This window comes from Mustela erminea, chromosome 14 (genome assembly GCF_009829155.1).
Source record: "Mustela erminea isolate mMusErm1 chromosome 14, mMusErm1.Pri, whole genome shotgun sequence".
Lineage (NCBI taxonomy): Eukaryota > Metazoa > Chordata > Mammalia > Carnivora > Mustelidae > Mustela > Mustela erminea.
This window is the reverse complement of record NC_045627.1, coordinates 33,192,990-33,205,368: the sequence shown is the minus strand read 5'-3', so window position 1 is coordinate 33,205,368 and position 12,379 is coordinate 33,192,990. Positions and strand designations below refer to the sequence as shown.

The window sequence follows — 12,379 nt, the reverse complement described above, 5'->3', positions numbered from 1 at the left end:
GACTATTAAAAATCTAAACCAAAAAAGGATATACTTGAAACTGCCAAAAATCTAATACTTCATTGTAATATGCTGATTTTGAAATATCCAGTGCCATTCACGCTAGCTGCCATGCAACTCTCCACAGCCTTTTCAGTACTGTTTATTATAGGACATTTCAGATGTAGGTGAAATGCAGGGTTTTAGTTTGTTTGTTTTTTGTAAAGTCCTAATAGTATAGGTGGAAATGTGTCATGGGAGGAATGAAAAATGTGCTTTTTTGTATATCTCAATAATTCAATATATTATAGCGACATTTAAATTCCCATGATATTATTTTTTGAAAAATTTAAAAAGATTTTATTTATTTATTTGTCAGAGAAAGAGAGCAAGCACAAGCAGGGTGAGCTGTAGGCAGAGGGAAAAGCAGGCTCCCCGCTGAGCAGGGAGCCTGATTTGAGAATCGATCCCAGGACCCTTTGACCTGAGCCAAAGGCAGACCCCCATGGCATCATTTAATATCTTCTTGCAAGTTTGCATTCACCAGTTTGATCATGATGTACGTACTTTATGTTTCCATAATAAATTGTGTATAAATCCTCTTCACCTAATTACATGTGAAATTTCATGAAAACAGAGATATCCAGTCTTGTAACTTTACTCTTTCTTTTGTGAACTGGGTTATAACCTCTAATTATTTAAAACTGTGTAAGTTGTTTATGATCATTTTCAGGTAACATATTTAAAGTATAAAAACCAGCTAAGGAACAAAGAAGACTTACTCTATAGATCAGTTCTATATAGATCTGTTCTAGCATATTTAGCCAAAAATGTATGTGGTGTCTACATTAAAAGTACTTTATTAATGCATGATATATAGTTACGCTGTTACAATATAAATAAATGAATTCATAATTTTTCTGCATCAATATTTATATGGTTCTAATAGCTCTTTTATAGCATATGTGTATTTACTTCGGTGCATAACATTTTTAATCTTTTTCTTTTAAGAAATACTACTATTAATATGTGTGGAAACATTTATCTCAGGAACTCTAAGAGTTTTATAGATAGATGCTAATTTATTGTTCCACCTAGAAAGAATTTTGCTAGGATAATCATGTTTAATATACAGGGGCTTGTTGCAAAGAACTCCTATATTGCTCAAATTCTCTATGACCATAAATAGGAATGTTACTTAATGTTACATTAATGTTACATAAAAAGGGTATGTAAAAGCACCTCTTTTTCAGAGCAGCCTATTATCCCTTATTAAAAATTAGTTTTCTTCTCAAGTTAGTTTTTGCCCATTTTTTAATGTTTTTGTCAAAATATGGAGGTCATGTTTAAACCATAATTCTGGGTTTTTATATCTTGAACTTTCTTGAATCAGACAGAAAGATATACCTAACTCTTAAGTCTACCTTTTGATTTGTTTTTCATTCAGCTTTTGAGTCAAATAATTAACAAAAGCTCAAGTCTCTTCTTCTCTAAGTCATTGGTTGCCCATGAGGACACAGCTGAACAATTTTGGAGATCATGATAAAGCTAAACAAATATTCCTTTGAGCTAGACTAAATATGGTCTGAGTGGGAAAATGAGACTCTTCTTTTTTATCAGAAGTTAATGAGATTCTGGAGGAGATATTAAATGTGAAAAATATCTCAAACAATTAGAAAACACTCAAAACGTCAGATTAGTAAAGATGAAGTCAAAGAACAAGAAGTAGCCAAACACAGTGAATGTGTGTTGATCATTAGGTTTCACTTCACTGCAGAGCTTTACACAACATTGGGTGTACTGCAGATACTTAATAAACATTTGTTTAATTAAATTTTTTTTTTTTTACTTAATAAGTTCTCATTTGATTTCTACAGGAGTAACCTTCAAGTAATTGAGGGTAGATTTACTTTTTTACATTTCAGAACCTCCTAACGCAGGCTTTAGGGCAAAGCCAGAATGTATATGTAGCGTAACTATTCCAGGCAACTGCAAAAATTAAGCATAGCTATGCAAAGTGATTTTCTTGTTGGTATAATAATGCTGTTTCCAAATCAAGGCTTCCCTAGCTGCATAATTGCATAGAATGATCATTGTGCACCTTTCACCAATGTAAAAGATTAAGCTCATTTACCACAGTGCTAAAGGTGTATGTTCCAAGATCTTTATATCTTAATGTAAAACATGATGTGTTTTAATTTTGATTTCATAATTCACTAATTTCTTTCTGCTTAATTAGGCACTAACAAGTGGTATGAAATGTAGGCTATGTATTTTATGACATGTACTTAAATGATCATCTTGACAGTAGAGGAGAAGACTTTTAAGGTGCTTTTGGAAAAATATCTCTGAACAAAATAAAAACCTTGTTTTTGCCACATTTTAAATGTCATCTGGCTGAGAGCTATTGAATTGTCAGAATTTTAAGTAGTAAGTAAAAATTCAGTTTATCCGCCAGTGACATATGTAAGAAGTTATAAGGAAGCACACATTTACTGTGATTGCACTGAAAGTTCAGTGTTTTTCCCCTCTGAAAATACAAAAGCGTATTTTGTGTAGATTCCTTACTATTCTCTTGTACTTTTTAAATAAAATCAATTAAAATTGAGAAGATATTGTCAGAAATATGACTTATTTAGCAAACAGGACTAAGAATAATGTGTTGGGCAGCTAAGTGTAGGTCACACTCACTGGTAATAAAATATCACAAATCTACCTTTTTTAAAAAATTCAGACAATGACAGTTTATTACAGGCAAGAATTTAAAATTCTGTTGTATCACATAAATTTGGGAACTGACCCTCAGAACAAAAATCTATGGGCACAGTTTTTTGATATATATATTTCCTACAAGGATAACATGGTCACTCTCAGACTTTTATTATCCATATCTTCTGGCTTACTATTGGTACGATTCTAAGTCCCTCCCTATTCTATTTCTTTTAAAAAATGCCCACAAGTGCAAATTGTTAGACGATGGTGGAGAATTGTGTAATTTATCTTGTTTTTGGCCTGTGATGTATTTTACATGGAAAACTGAAGAAAATAAGATTTTGTATTGCTGACGTGCTATCAGCAACCAAATGACCTTTATCATCTTAAATACATAATATGCCATGTCAATCAGAGTAAGGTTTGATTATTGAAAGATAAATTAGTCCTACACAGTGCTTACTCCAGTTATGCCTTTTTCTGCCCTTTCACCATATTCATCTCAATCTGCTTAAATCCTATCCTCAGAACACCACTTTATCCTTTAAACCTTTCTTTCTCCTTTAAACCTTTCTATGCTCTCTCATAATTTTGGATTTGTACTAAAACTTTTATCACTTTCTGCCTTATATTGTAGTTACTTTTATGTATTCTTATTCTCTATTAATTGGAGGTCCTGGAGGGCTATTGTTATTGGGTGAACTGTGTCCTCCCAAGTTTGTATGTTGAAACCGTAGTGCTCAGTACTTCAGAATGTGACTGCATATGGAAATAGGGTAATTAAAGAAGTAAGTAAGTTAAAATAAGGTCATTAGAATGAGCCCCAATCTTAATGTGAATGGTTTCCTTATTAAAAAAGGAAAGTAGTACACAAGACATGTACAGAGGGAGAACATGTGAAGACACAGAGAGAAGCCAGCTATCTGCAAGCCGTGGAGAGAGGCTTCAGAAGAAATGAACGCTATCAAAAAACCCTTTGGTCTGAGGCTTCTAGCTTCCAGAACCGTGGGAAAATAAAGTTTTGTTGTTTAAGCCACACCAGTCTCAGGTACTGTGTTATGGCCGCCCCAACAAACTAATACAACTATTATTCCTCTTTGTTACTGGACCACTTAGCACAGCACCTATACCCAATAGTATCTTAGCAAAACTCATTCAACTGATTTCCTACATAGTTTATTCACTATAAACTAAAGTTTTGTTTCAGTGAAGTAGAGGAGCATAAGATAATTCTCTCTTTGATACTTAGCATTGAAGAAATAAATGGCAACATGCTTCAATAATCCAGCCTTCCCTTACAACATTTTTTTTTTATTGTCTTCAAGACTGAATTTAAGATTTATTTATTTATTTGAGAGAGAGACAGAGAGAGAAAGCAGGGGGGGAGGAGCAGAGTGAGAGGGAAAAAGAAACCCAAGCTGACTCCACACTGAGTGCAGAGCCCAACATGGGGCTCCATCTCAGGACTCTGAGATGATGACCTGAGACAAAGCCAAGAGTCAGAAACTTCACAGACTGCGCCACCTAGGTACCCCAAGGTTGAATTAGTTTTTGACAGTACGGTACCTCTGAAATTCTGTGAGAATTTGATTTTTCCAATGGTTTACTTAACTGAATTCTGATACGGATCATATTATAACAGTTATACTTTTGTTTCTTAATTATTACTGTAATAAAATAGTAATTATGACATTAAATCAAAGTGGAAATTGCTTCCTGGTCATAATTCAAAATGTAGCTTTATTAGTATATTTTTATTTTATTTTGAATACTATATAGTTAAATAACTTACTTTTGACCTCAACTAATTCACCAGATTATTCCATGGAATTAAAAAAAATCAAAGTTCATATTTTGTATTAGTATGATTTCACAGTATATATGGTGATAGTAAGAACTCTTTCCCTAGGATTTTAGGATTTAGGTTTAAGATATACGACCTATATGGCTTAAGTAACTGTCCAATTAGGACATTAGAGGGGGGGATGTGAAAATGATATAGAAAATAAAGGGAAAAAATATATAAATATATAAAAATGATATATATTATATATATTATATATATAAATATATATATATATATTTTTATCATCACTCTGTGCTATGTAGTTGGTAGGAAATTTCCATAGATTTCTGTCATTACTGCCTGGTGGAAATAGTTTTTATACATTATTTAAACAAAATCACTTCCAGTGCATTTTTTCCTTTCCTTCTACAGTAAAGTTTGGCTGAATTTCCCAAATATATTGGTGCTTTTATATCCTGTTAATGATTAGTGAGGTGTAAGGGATCCCAACTGTGTCATTAATTATTACATTTATCTCTGTATCTCCAGATATTAATGAAATATTATGTAAACAATAGCTTGTTTTTCTCTTTAACCATTGTCCCTTTAATGTGCCATTAATCTATCAAATTGAAGTCTATATCATGGCTTTTAAAAATACATTCTAATCTCCGCCGCTTGCCGGGACTTAAGTGGGTAGGAGAAGAATCAATGAAACAAGATGGGATTGGGAGGGAGACAAACCATAAGGGACTCTTAATCTTACAAAACAAACTGAGGGTTGCTGGGGGGAGGGGGGTTGGGAGAAGGGGGTGTGGGGTTATGGACATTGGGGAGGGTATGTGCTTTGGTGAGTGCTGATTCACAGACCTGTACCCCTGGGGATAAAAATACATGTTTATAAAAAATAAAAAAATTAAAAAAAAATACATTCTAATAACAACTTTCCTCATACTCATTATCTTATTCTTGATAAAGTTTGGTTTCTTTTTTATCCTGGTGGAAAGTGATCCTCAAATGTGAATGTTAAGGTCGTAGGGTGGATAAATAACTCTGAGAGTTTATGGGAATTACTTAGGAATAATTTAATCCTTCTGCATGTATATTCTATGTTGTAGTGATCAATATCTTAATACACTGAAAAATAGACACATTTTAACTAGAAGTTGATGGGGCATAATGTAGCAAATATTTATTACAGATTGGTAGGTTGGTGATACAGCTTGGAATGTGGGTACCACTCACATTTTCTCCTCTGCTTTTGTATCCAGCATTCACCCTGCAGGGGGAATGACTGTTAATCATGCATCCTCTGTCACTTAACAGTTTGGTGGATTTGGGCAGATTGCTTAATATCTTTTTTTTTCTTATTCTGTAAAATCAGAGTAATACTTCATATCTGACAGGATAATATTTGAAGTTAAATAGACAGTCATTGTGAAAGCGCATAGCAGAATGACTGTCGCATACATACAGTCCTCTCAACAATATTGGGTGACTCTAAATCCAAGTACTAAAAATGAATGTCTTCAGCCTTCCTCCTTTCTGTTGTTAGGAGTTATTACATTTCCTATTTCTTAACTTTCCAATATCTTAACAATCTCTATGTCTTATAGGATAATTTATTTTCTTCCATCTCCTTCTTCACTGATCTTAAGAGTTTGGGAAGATATTACTCTAGGTGGCCTATTACCCAATGGCATACTTTGTTAATTTCAATATAAGTCATAGAAATAAGCTTGTGACTATTTTAAGAACAAATAGAAAAATGATGAACCATAATTTTAAAAGGAGATTTATGGTATTGGAATTTTTAGTGTTTTTCCTACTGTCTCTGGAAGTGTTCAGAATGCATAACCAATGTGTAATACGCTGAATGCTACCTGGCAGCATCTGCTTCATACTGCTTTATTGTCTAGGTGGCTAAATTGAAACTTGCTTTTTTTTTGTCATTTTTTAAATGCTGGTGTGTGTGTGTGTGTGTTGTGTGTGTGTGTTAAGATTTATTGATTTATTTATTTGACAGAGAGAAGGAGAGAGAGCATAAGCAGAGGGAGCGGTAGAGGGAGTGAGGGAAGCAGTCTCCCAGCTGTGCAGGGAACCCAGTGCTGAGCTTGAACCCCAGAGCCATCCCTGGGATCATGACCTGAGCTGAAGACAGATGCTTAACCGACTGAGCCATCCAGGCACCCCTTAAATGCTGTTTTTATTTGATATTTAGAGATGCTAGTAGGCAATGTATTATGTATCCAGCTTTCTGTGGAAGAACTTCTCACATTAATAGTAGTGTAGTATTTGTAGCCGAATCCAAGAAAAAAATGTAGAAGTGCCAGGCAGATTTGAAAATTCATGAACACTGAGATTTCCAAAGAAATTAAAGGACAAGGAAATACAAACTATTCCCTTCTTAACCTTTTGAGCATATTAGTTGGGGAGAGAAGATGGAAAAGGTTTAGAAGGGTTTTTACAGCTCTTATGGTTTTAGATGGCTATTAATGGTTCTTGCTGGGGCGCCTGGGTGGCTCAGTGGGTTAAGCCGCTGCCTTCGGCTCAGGTCATGATCTCAGAGTCCTGGGATCGAGTCCCACATCGGGCTCCCTGCTCAGCAGAGAGCCTGCTTCCCTCTCTCTCTCTCTGCCTGCCTCTCCATCTACTTGTGATTTCTCTCTGTCAAATAAATAAATAAAATCTTTAAAAAAAAAAAAAAAATAATGGTTCTTGCTGTCCCTGCATTGCCTTGGTTGCAAATCATTCATCTCTTTGGTTTTTCACTGTGGTTTCACAAAAGAACTGAAACTGACATTATAAAACTATTTTATATAGTACAGCACACTGAATTATTATTAATTGGAGGAGAAAGCATGCTTTGGTTAGAACATTAGTTTTCTTTCTTATAATTATGTCACCATTGATCTTTTAATTGTTCCAAATGAATATTTTGTCTTCTTGCCTTATTCCTGTTTCCCCATTCTTTGTAAATTTGACCTAGCAATTAGTAATATTCTCAGTATATCCCCTGAAACATTATCTGTGCTTTTCAGTTTAATTTGGTATGCTCATAGTTTTCAGTTCCTTTTTTTCTACACAAGTCATAAAACCCCATTTTTCATATCAAAGAAGAATAACTTATAACAGTGGATAGATCATTTAGACAGAAAATCAATAAGGAAACATCAGCATTAAATGATATGTTAGAATATACTTAGCAGGGACATGTGGATGACTCAACTTGAACTTGAGTTCAAGTTCGCACGTTGGGCTCCATGCTGGGCCATGTACTTACTTAAAAAAAAAAAAAACATTAATAGTAATAAACAAATTAGCAGATATTTACAGTACATTCCAACCAAAAGCAACAGAATTAGCATGATCATATCCACAAAACAAATCTTAATAAATATAAGAGGGTTAAAATCATAAGATAAATTAATGATATAGACAACTGAAAAATCTACAAATATGTGGAGATTAAATAACACACTAGTAAACAAATAATGGGTAAAAGAAGAAATGAAAGAGAAATCCAAAAAGATTTTGAGGCAAATGAAAATGGAAATGTGCTAAAATTTATTTGACAACAAATGTTTTTTAAGAAGGAAGTTCATAGTGATAAATGCCTACCTCAAGAATCATAAAAAGTTTAAACAACACAACTGTATACCTCAAGGAACAAGAAAAATAACAACAAATGAAATCCAGATTTAGTAGAAGGAAGGAAGTAAAAAGATTGGATTAGAAGTAAATGGAATAAGACAAAAAGACAAAAAGGAAAAATCAATGAAACTAAGAGCTTGATCTTTTAACAGATAAAATTGGCAAAACTTCAGCTAGACTCACGAAGAACAAAAAGAAGAAGATTCAAAGAAATAAAATCAGAAGTGAAAAAGAAGTGAAAATTGATACAGCAGAAATACAAAGGGTCATGGGAGACTACTATGAAAAACTATACACCAACAAATTGGACAACCTAGAAGAAATTGATAAACTCCAAAAACATATAACCTCCCAAAACTAAATCACAATAGCATAGAAAATCTGAAAAGATCGATTGCTGGAAAGGAGATTGACTCAGTAATCAAAGATGTCCCAAGAAACAAAAGTCCAGGTCAGATGGCTTCACTAGTGAATTCAATCAAATATTCAAAGAAGAATTAATACCAAATCTTCTCAAATTCTTCCAAAATATAGAAGAGGTTTCTTCTACTTATATAGATCCAAAAAACGATTTGACAGGATTCAGCATCCATTGATGATAAAAACTCTCGACAAGGTGAGTATAGAGGGAATGTACCTCAGCATATCAAAGGCCATATTTGGCAAGCCCACAAGCTGAAAGCTTTTCCTCAATATTAGGAAAAAGACAAGAATGTCCACTCTTTCCACTTTCATTCAACATGATATGGACAGTCCTAGCCAGAGTAATTGAAAGGGAAATAAATTAAAGTCATCCACATTGGAAAGGAAGAATTAAAATGGTCACTATTTGTAGATAACACAATATTATATATAGAAAGCCATAGATTATATATAAAAAACCCGTTAGAACAATAAATGAATTCATAAACATGCAGGATTAAAAAAATACACAAAATTTTGTTGTGTTTCTGTACACTAATAATGAACTACCAGAAAGATAAATTAAGAAAACAATCCTATTTAAAATTGTGTAAAGGAGATATAATACCTAGGAGTAAATTTAACCAAGGAGATGAGTGGCCTGTATATTAAAAACTGGAAGATATTAATGAAAAAAACTAAAAAAGATTCAAATAAGTGCAAGATACTATGTGCTCATGGATTGAAAGGCTTAATATTGTTAAAAATGCACATACTACCCAATACAATTTACAGATTTAGTGCAATTCCCATCAAAATTTAAATGGTATTTTCATAAGATAAAATAAATGTTCCTGAAATTTGTGTGGGATCACAAAAGACTCCAAATAGCCAAAGCAGTCTTGAGAAACAAGAATAAAGCTGGAGGCAGCAGGCTTACTGACTTCAAAATAATTACAAGTCTATAGTAATTAAAACAGTATGTTAGTGAAATAAAAAACAGACCTATAGGAGTGCCTGGGTGGCTGTCAGTTAAATGTCCAACTCTTGACTTTAGCTCAGGTCATGATCTCAAGGTAATGACATTGAACTCTGCATTGGGCTCCCCATTCAGCATGGAGTCTGCTTGTCCCTGTTCCTCTGCTTTTCTCCCCGCTAGCTCCCTTGCTCGCTCTCTCTTTCTCTCTCTCTCAAATAAACAAACGAATCTTTTAAATCTTAAAAAAAGAACCAGACATATAGATCAGTGGAACAGAATAGAGAGCCACCAAGAAACCCCACACACATATATGGTGAATTAATTTACGACAAAAGAGCTGAGAAAGTACAATGGAGAAAGGGCAGTCTCTTCAATAAATGGTGTTGGGAAAATTGGTCAGTCAGTGCAAAATTGGACCACTATCTTACACCAAATGTAAAATTCAACTTGAAATGGATTAAAGACTTGAAGGTAAGACTTGAAACTATAAAACTTATAGAAGAAAACATATGTGTAAGCTCTTTGATATTGATCTTGGTGATGATTTTTTGAATCTGGCACACCAAAAGCAAAAGCAACAAGAGCAAAAATAAACAAATGGGACTACATCAAACCAAAAAGCTTCTGCACAGCAAATAAGACCATCAACAAAATTAAAAGGCAGAATGGGAGAAAATAATCACAAATCATGTATCTGATAAGGGCCAAATATCCAAATTATATAAAGAACTCATATGTCACAATAGCAAAAGAACTAATTCAACTAAAAAATGGGCAGAAATACTGAATAGATATTTTTTCCAAAGAAGACATACAGATAGGCAATAGATATATGAAAGATGTTCAGCATCATTAATCATTAGGGAAATGCAAATCCATACCACAATAAGATATCAAACCACACTTGTTAGAATTATTATTATCAAAAAGACAATAACAAATGTTGGCAAGGATTTGGAGAAAAGGGAACCTTTGATAATTGTTGGTGGGAATGTAAACTGGTACAACCACTATGGAAAACAATATGTAGGCTCCTCAAAAAATTAACTATATATATATATATGATTGCTATGTGATCCAGCAATTCCATTTATGAATATTTATCCAAAGAATATTAAAACACTAATTTGAAAAGATATATACACCCTAACTTTATTGCAACACCAGTGACAATAACCAAGATAAAGAAACAACCTAAGCACTGAACAATGGATGGATGGATAAAGATATTGTGAGGCATGTATATAATTTAGCCATAAAAAAAGAATGAAATCTTGTCATTTGCAACAACATGGATGAACCTTGAGGGCATTATACTAAGTGAAATAAAATAGCAAAAGACAAATGGCATATGGCAACTCTTCTATATAGAATCTTAAAAAAAAAAAAGTCATAGATACAGAGATCAGTGGGTGCAAGAGGCAGAAAGTTTAGTAGTGAAGGTTTTTTTTTTTAAGTTAAAGAAAAACTGAGAGAATGTACACTTTAGGATAAAATGGAAAATGAGTTTCATTTGAATTAAGAGCATATTGATGAGGAATCAAATGATGCAAATTAGAAATACATTGCATTTCACAAGAATGTTTCCTCACAGATGTTATAGCTGAATGTACAGCCTACTCTTACTTTTCTCTGAATGACTAGACAACAGATGAGGAACAGAGCAGAGCAGAAAATAACTGAGAGTAAAAAAGAGAGAAATCACAGTGGGAGATCTATTATCAGGGTCAATTGTTACTCAACTCAATTACCTGATTTATTTTAAATAATAGCCTTTAAAAATCATTCTTTTTTGTGCTCTGCATAGTCTATTTGGGGTTTCATATTGGTCACAATTCTGATGCAGAAAACAGAGAACAGATTCCACTCTAGACAATTTGAATAAAAGGATTTATTAAGCATGTCAGATGACTTATGGAATTTTTAAGACAATTGAATAAAAATCTATAGGATGAGATTCCAGAATCTGTTCTTAAGTCTATACTGCAAAACCAGACTGCCAAAGGAACTACTTCTTGTGTAATGTTTAAAAAGCTTCTTGTCAAATCAGGGGGCATTCCTTATTACATATATAAATATAAATTCATGTAATATATCACATAAATAAATATGTATATATTACATATATAATCTGCCTCAGTCACAGATGCTAAATTAGCTACAGTTACTTGTTCTGAAACAATATCACTATGTTCCAGTTAGGAAAACTCAAGTGTAAAATCAGGAACCTGTTACCATCACTTCAAGGTCCAATGTCATGCCTCCTTTTCTACTATCAAGAAGGCATTTCTGCTAAATCAGGAAGCTTCAGAGACAGTTGGCTCCAGAATCATACAGACACCACTTGCTGTAATCCGCATTGATTGAAATACCCAATATCCCATTTATATCCATTCAAATTTCAAGGTTCATGTAATTGCATCTGATGTAGAACCTGAATGAAACTTGGATCATCAGATGAAAATGAATTAGAGAATTTTTTTTTAGCTTCTTGCTCTCCAGAGACAAGGAAAGTGACATTAGAAGAAAATTAGAATAAATATTCTGAGCCAGCCTCCATAACCGCATTAGACTTCAATCTTACTTTTCCACATTCATCTTTGAAAAATTTTAAACTTTTTTTTGAAAATTTTAAACTTTTTATGTGATTCTTTACAGAGAATTATATGTTTAGTCCCTCCTTTTCAGCATAGCTCCAAGTCTAGAACATTCTTATTGTAAATAAGTGCTTAATAAATACTATTGTACTTAATAAACACTATTGTAAATAAGTGTTAAAATAAGTACTTAAAAAAGTAAGGAGGAGGAGGAGGAGGAGGAAGAAGAGGGAGGAAGAGGAGGAAGAGGACAGGAAGGAGGAGGAAGAA

At 33.3% G+C, this 12,379-nt stretch overlaps 1 protein-coding gene across 3 annotated transcripts in view; it reads left to right on the top strand.

Moving 5' to 3' along the window:
• Positions 1-12,379, top strand: part of CTNNA3 (catenin alpha 3) — a 1,797,739-nt gene that overhangs the window by 1,263,822 nt on the left and 521,538 nt on the right. The window lies entirely within an intron of this gene.